The following is a 7,107-nucleotide window of genomic DNA, read 5'->3' as shown; positions in this document are numbered from 1 at the left end:
GGACATCTCGTTTTACCAGAAAGTCAGGATGGTATTAAACACTATTAGGGTCAGGCCAAAAGGACTTAGACGACCAAGAGAGCTCTGTGGGCCAAAGGTGGGACAATTTGAGTGATAACAAGGTTAATAACTGCAATAAACTGAAAATCTCCAAATGCGTTTAAAAATATTAGATAATAATTTTAAAAAACAAAAACAAAACCAAGGATCAAAAAATCTTTGCTGATCACCTCTAGAGACTGTGAGGGAATCAACTCATTATTCTGAAAACTGATAAATAAAGGAGAAATCAGCCAGCACTAATCCTGTCCTTCCTAAACCAATTGTACCTCAGAGGAACCAAAGCATCAAGGAGAGAAGTTTTTCTCCATAGAAGTGTTCCAGCTAATAAATGAAGAAAGAATGATAAAATTAAAACATCATTGTTTTGTAATTCTCTAATGAAATACTAGATGTAGGCAGCGATCATCAAAGCCTTCTAAAAGCACAAAAGGAGAGACAACCAAACATTATAAATATGATGTGCCTTCTGAGGAAAGCAGACACTCCACCTGTGAAGCATTCTCCCTCACACACTGCGCCTAATCAAGTGTTTAGATCTAACTACCAATTTACGGGAAAGGCAGGAAACTGAAGAATGTGTTAAATAACACTATGGGGGAATGCAGCGGGAAGGTGGAAAACTACATGGGATCAACAACTTGGCTTAGTCAACAAATAAATATATATTTTTAAATAGGAAATCCCAGCATTTTGGGAGGCCGAGGTGGGAGGATCGTTTGAGCCCAGGAGTTCGAGACCAGCCTGGGCAACATGGCAAAACCCCATCTCTACAAAAAAAAAAAAAAAAAATTAGCCAGTGTGGTGGCACATTCCTGTAGTCACAGCTCTTAATACTTGGGAGACTGAGGTGGCTGAATCACTTGAGCCTGGAAGGCAGAGGTTGCAGTTAGCTGAGATTACATCACTGCCCTCCAGCATGGGGAACAGAGCAAGACGGTGTCTCAAGACAAAATAAAAATAAAAAATAAGGAGAGACCAGGCTCAGTTGCTCACACCTATAATCCCAGCACTTTGGGAGGGTGAGGTGGGAAGATCTCTTGAGCTTAGGAGTCTGAGACCAGCCTGGGCAACATGGCAAAACCCTGTCTCTACAAAAATTACAAAAAATTAGCCAGGTGTGGTAGTGTGTGCCTGTGGTCCCAGCTACTCAGGAGCCTGAGGTGGGAGGATCTCTTGAGCCCAGGAGGTGGAGGTTACAATGAGCCAAGATCATGCCTCTGCATACCTACCTGGGTGACAGAGTGAGTTAGACCTTGATTCAAAAAAAAAAAAAAAAAAACAACCAACCCTCTGCCCCCCCCCAAAAAAAAAACAAAAAGAGAGGAAGGAGAATAGATTGAAAGAGATTTAAGAAAAAACAATCAAATGCAATGTATGGAACTTGTGTAGATCCTGATTTTGAAAAAATTAACTTTAAAAGATCTATAAAAAATCTTTGTTAGACAATGGGGAATTTTTTTATTTGGAGACGAGGTCTTACTCTGTTGCCCAGGCTGGCCTTGAACTCCAGGGCTCAAGTGAACTTCCTGCCTCAGCCTCCCAAAGTTCTGGGAATAATCACGCTTACGAGCATGATTTGGAGTAATCTGGAGTAATCACGCTTACAAGTGTGAGCCACCAAGCCCGGTTTATTGAGGAAATTTAAACACCACTAGATATTTAATGATAATAAAAAATTATTATTAAAAATGTAGGCAGGATAATGGTTTCTGGCCATGCCTTTATCTTTTAGAAATACAGACTGCAATATTTATTTATTTATTTTGAGACAGGGCCTTGCTATGTTGCTCAGGCTGATGTTGAACTCCTGGCCTCAAGTAATCTGCCCACCTCAGCCTCCCAAGTTGCTGGGATTTACAGGCATGAGCCACTGCACCCGACTCCTTGCAGTATTTGTGAATAAAATCATTTGATGTTTAAATTTGCTCTGAGTAACCCCGTGGGGAGGAGTTGGGGGATAGAAATGAAACAAGAGTGGCCTGAGTTGGTGAGGGTCGAAGTTGGGTGAGGAATCCACGGTGTTTTTGCACTATTTTTGTTGTGTGTTTGAAATTTTCCACAATAAAATGTCTTTGCTGCTGTCAAGGAGGTGGGGAGGAAGACCTAGACTTTCCCTCCAAGGCTGAGGCAGGGGACAGGAGATTGGGACGTGTGAGCTTTCCTCAGGAGTGTGCAAAAACAGGAACGTGCCTGCAGAAGGAGGAGTTCCCGAAGAGGAAATGGCGCAGGAGCAGCAAATACAGAGAGGATGCACACTCTGAAGAAGGCAGGCAGCTTCTGCACTGAGGGAGCAAATGGGCGTGTCAGGGGCAGCAGCTGGGAGAAGGCGGGAGCGCCACCCGCGGAGAGTCTGGGATGCCCAGCCAAGGAGCCCTGGAAGGGTTGCCCTGGGGACTAACACTGTGGGCTCTGTGTTTTAGCCGGGTCACCCACGCAGCTGAATAGAGGATGGACTGGAGGGAGAGGCCTGGATGTAGGTAGGGAGGCCAGAGCAGTGGCCAGGTATTTCCTGGACTGGGGTCCTGGAGACAGACAAGGAGGCCTGAGCCAGGGAGTGGCCTGGGATGGGAGACAAGGAGGCCTGAGCCAGGGAGTGGCAGGAGACAGTATGAGTGCTGCAGCCAGGAGGAGGGTACTGGGAGGGAGGAGGGCAGTGAGACTCATCTGTGGCCGGGGCAACTTGGTGGATGTTGGTGCCACTATTAAGATAGGTTGAGAGGGCAGGTCAGGCCCCTTCATCTAGCGCCCTGGGCTGGGAGGCAGGGGCCTGGGATCTGGCCCCAGCCCTGCTATCTGGCTGTGGAACCCAGGGCATGTCTCTACCCCTCTCTGACCTAGGGGTCCCCATCTCTAAAGCAAGGGCTAGGAGCCTCAGATCAGGGGTTCTCCAAATCTGCCCTGAGTCAGATCTGTGCCCAGCCTACGCGTGCACCCTTCTTGCCTGCGAAGGGCTCACGAGTTCTCATCTGGCGTCACTGAAAATCCAGTGGTGTGATGTCAATGGCATTTCCCTTCAGAAAAAGGAAATGAGCTTAGTGAGCGTGTTACCAGGAAAGGAAAGTTAGTCGGGCCCCACCCTCTGCAGCCCCGTGCTCCCCGCACAGAGCATGCAAGGCCCCACTGCCTGGGGCTGGGGCAGGACCCAGAAATGTCACAGTTCAGAGAAAGGCACCAACAAAACAGCCTTGACTTCCAAGCAGGGCTGGGCTGCCCTCAGCAGAGTCAGCACCTTCTCTGGCTCCCATGGCCTGCACCCTGGCCACGCTCGGAGACTGAGGTCACAGGTAGCTCCAGGGTCTCATCAAACATCAGCAAGGCCCAAAAGCTGAGCTCTTTATAGCCAGGAGACTGAGACCCAGACAGGAGAAGGGGTCTGGCCCAGGACGCAGAGCCAGTCAGAGGACAACCCAGACATGGGCCACATGGCACTAGGGAGTCAGGTGGTCCCTGAAGGCCTGTCTTGCTTCAGAGCTCCCAGAATGCCCCGTTCTTGGTGGATGTACCCAGAAAGTCCCTCTGCAGTTCCAAATGTTAAATGCCTTTACTGAATGAAACCACTCCCTGACCCTTAGCTTTTGACCATCTGAACATTCCTTCAAATGAACTATGAAGATGAAATGAAAACCAGTGTCAATCTATCCAATACAATTGTTATATACTTTGGAAAAAGTGAATAATAAATTGGTAAGTTTGGTATATTCAGCAAATTGGTCATTTGAAAACCTGATCAGTTGACAAGCTGGTCATCAAGCAGATTCGTTTTTAGGGATTTGACCTAGAGCCTCCCACAGACTCCACCCACCAGGCCTCCTCCCACCTTCGAGCTGCATGAGCCAGGCCAGATCCACCGCATCTCCCCAGCCCAACCCTCAGCCCAGAACCTGACACACAGGCGGATCCAGGCTCTAGCTCATTAACTGCTGAGTAAACTAAGCAGATGTTGAGTCCGTGTTGAACCTGAGCACCCTGGGTAATTGGAGGGGCCCACAGGAGGTGGATTAGCAGGGGCGGCCCTGGTCAGCCCCGACACAGTGAGGTAACCGGCTGGAAAAACCCCTCACCTTTGCTCTTATTGTAAAAGTCAACTCAGGTCATACTTTCCACTGTGTCCCCCACAGCGAGGGCATCTGGTTCACCCTCCCACGCACCCAGGGGTAGGGGGTTTTCAGGTGAAGTGGAACTAGGTGTTTGTGTTTCTGCACCTCTACAGGATCACTCAGCAACAAAGGAGCCAGAAAAGGCAAGGTGTACACACCGTGTGCAGCATGGGCAGGCCTGCAGGTGTGCAGGTAAGAGTGTGTGCATGCAGGCGTGTGCACACGAGTTTGCATGTGCAGATGCGGATGGCTGTGATGCGTGGTGGTGGTGTATACATGCAGATGCTTATGGATCCGTGCCAACTGTTATTAAGCACATATGTAATCCATGTGTGTCTGTGCATGCATGTGTTTGTGTGAGTCGCAATGTGTATACAACCTTTCATAATAAGTGAATTGAGTACATATACCTGTTATCCATGGAAGAGTATGATGACTGGACACATAAATATGTGTGTGTGTGCGTGTTTATACTTTGTGCATAGATGCATGATTGTGTATTTATGCTAATCCATTTAAGCATATGGGATGCGTGTTGATGTTTGTGTAATGTCTGTACATACTCCCTAGGTGCATCTTAATACAGGAATATGGCTGGGTGCGATGTGTATGTATGTGTGTGCCTGTGTGAACAGGTGTGCCTGGAGGTCTGTGAGTGTGTGGATAGGTATATTTGCCTGTGTGCATGTGTGATTCATGTGGTGTGAGTGCATATGGTTGCAGGCAAATGTCTGTGTGGGCACACACATGCCCTGTTGCCCTTTTTTATCTTTTCCACTTGGGAAATCACAGAACTTCTGAGTCCTAACCATGGCTGGTGGCTCTTCCAGGAACAGTTTCCTGGACCCAAAGGGTAAGCTTGTCAGGGACCCAAGTGAATGAGGAAGTGGGTGGGCCTGGGTCTGCAGCTCCTTCCTCTGAGAACTGCTGTGGACCAGGGAAATCTTGCTGCCACCTCTGGTGTTTAGTCCACCTCTCAGTAGTAGCTTTCAAAGCTTGTTTTTTTCGGAGGGGTCTCCATGGAGCATAGTCCTAAGCTTCTAGCCTATGTTATCCCTGTCCCTGGACCTGTTTGGTTGACATTCTCTTACAGTTTAAAAAACACATCCACATCCATACTCTTAACTAATCCTTGTGACCCTCTAGTCTGTTTGGAGAGGCTGGGAGCAGAGTGGTTAAAAGAGCCAGGCCTGGTTCCATTCCTGCCCCCTCTTCTAGCTGAACAACTTCCACCTCTTCCAGCCTCCCTCACAGGAATCACAGATCACAGGAGATGACACCCATGAAGGGCTTGACCAGCATCTGGCACATGGTGAGGCCTGCAAAAATGTGGGCTATTGTTTTTACTATTATCCCCATTTTATAGATGAGGAAACTGAGGCTTGGAGAGGCTCTCTGCCTTTGTCAACCTGGAGATGCTGGGAAGGAAGTGAGACCCATCCCGCCTCCCCAGATGCCTGTCCTCCGTCGTCAGGAGTGTTCTCTTATTCTTCCGGGCTTGGCCAAGGGGTGGTAAACCCCACATGTGGTTCTGTGGTTGCCCACACAGTCCTAAAAATAGCCAACAGGAACCCAGGGGCTCCCCCTTGGTGAGTGGCAGCATGCCCGGTCCTCAGGCATCCACCGATCTGCTCATTCGCCACAGGCAAGCAGGTCCTGTCTAGGGACGGGCTGGGTGGCCTGAGTCCCATGCATGATGAGCCAGAGGCTGTGCCAAGCTTGTAGCAAAGATGATTTTATTTCATTATGTTTTCTTACGTCTGTGATGTGGAGGCCATGGCTCCACTGGACTCATGAGGAGACTGAGGCTCAGAGCAATGAAGTGACCTGCTCAAAGTTAAGGAGCTTCATTGAGGACCCAAGTTGTTCTGATCCTAAGGTCACCATCCTTAATCCCTCTCCCTGTGGGGTCTTCCCTATCTTGAACCTGGAGACAGCTGTGCAGTGGCAAGAGAAAGACCTTCAGAGCCACACTGACGTGGCCTCCCTGATGACCCCTGATGGCCTTGGTAAGTCACCTCACCTATTTCAGCCTGTTTCCTCACTGACAAAATAGGAACCACACTGCACATGATGTAGGAGTATGGTGGGGATCCAACGAAAGAAGGCACACAAGCACCCGGGGGAGGCCTGGCATGCAGCCAGTGCTCAGTACACAGCCACTCACTGGCTCTGCTCCTCCCCCGACTGACTATGCTTCCAAAGCTGGGGTGAGAGGAGCAGCATTGGTCGAGCTCCCAGAAGTGTCCTGCCAAGTCAGGGAAGTGGAACCACGCAGGAGAGGCCAGCAGAGGAGGTCCCTATGGCAAACTGAAATTTCCCAAAAAAGATCTCAGGAGTGTTCCTAATTCTACACCCTGGAAACTTGTCATTCCCCATCAGGAGATGGAGTCCATTGCTCTTCCCCTTGAAACTGGGCGTGCCTTTGAGATGGCCTCCATGAAAAGAATGTGACAGAAGTGACATGAAAACTTCCTAGGCTAAATGTAAAATGTGGTACAGCCGCCACCCGTCTGTCTGTCTATCTTTCTGTCTCTGTCTTTCTCTCAGCATGCTTGCCCTTGGGACTCAGACACCATATTTTGAGGAAGCCCAAGCTACATGCAGAGGCCACTATAGATGTTCTGGCCAACAGCCCAAGCTTCAGCTGCCAGACATATGAATAAACCAACTCTTCAAATGATTTCAGTTTCCAGTGCATCCCAGATAATGTCCAGAGGAGCAGAGATGAACCATCCTCTCTGAGCCCTGCACAAATGCAGACTTGAGAACAAACTAAATGTCATTGTCTCAAGCACTAATTTTCAGAGAGGCTTGGTACGCAGCGCTAGGTAACAGGAATAGCCCCCCTCTTCCTCTGCAACTCTCCCCAGGTACAGGCAAGCTCTCCCACCCATGCTTCATCCCCACACCGCAGATAGAACCTGGAGTCAGTCCTTCCACCCAC

The 7,107-nt window shown here is 49.0% G+C and overlaps 1 long non-coding RNA gene across 1 annotated transcript; it reads left to right on the top strand.

Moving 5' to 3' along the window:
- The first annotated feature begins 5,920 nt into the window (after positions 1–5,920).
- LOC112605676 lies at positions 5,921–6,843 on the top strand. Its single transcript, XR_003115546.1, has 2 exons — positions 5,921–6,169; positions 6,711–6,843. It is a non-coding gene; the product is annotated as an uncharacterized LOC112605676 (long non-coding RNA).
- Positions 6,844–7,107: the final 264 nt, after the last annotated feature.

This window comes from Theropithecus gelada, chromosome 14 (genome assembly GCF_003255815.1).
Source record: "Theropithecus gelada isolate Dixy chromosome 14, Tgel_1.0, whole genome shotgun sequence".
Taxonomy (NCBI): domain Eukaryota; kingdom Metazoa; phylum Chordata; class Mammalia; order Primates; family Cercopithecidae; genus Theropithecus; species Theropithecus gelada.
The sequence above is the reverse complement of the archived record's forward strand: the minus strand, read 5'-3'. Positions and strand labels throughout refer to the sequence as shown.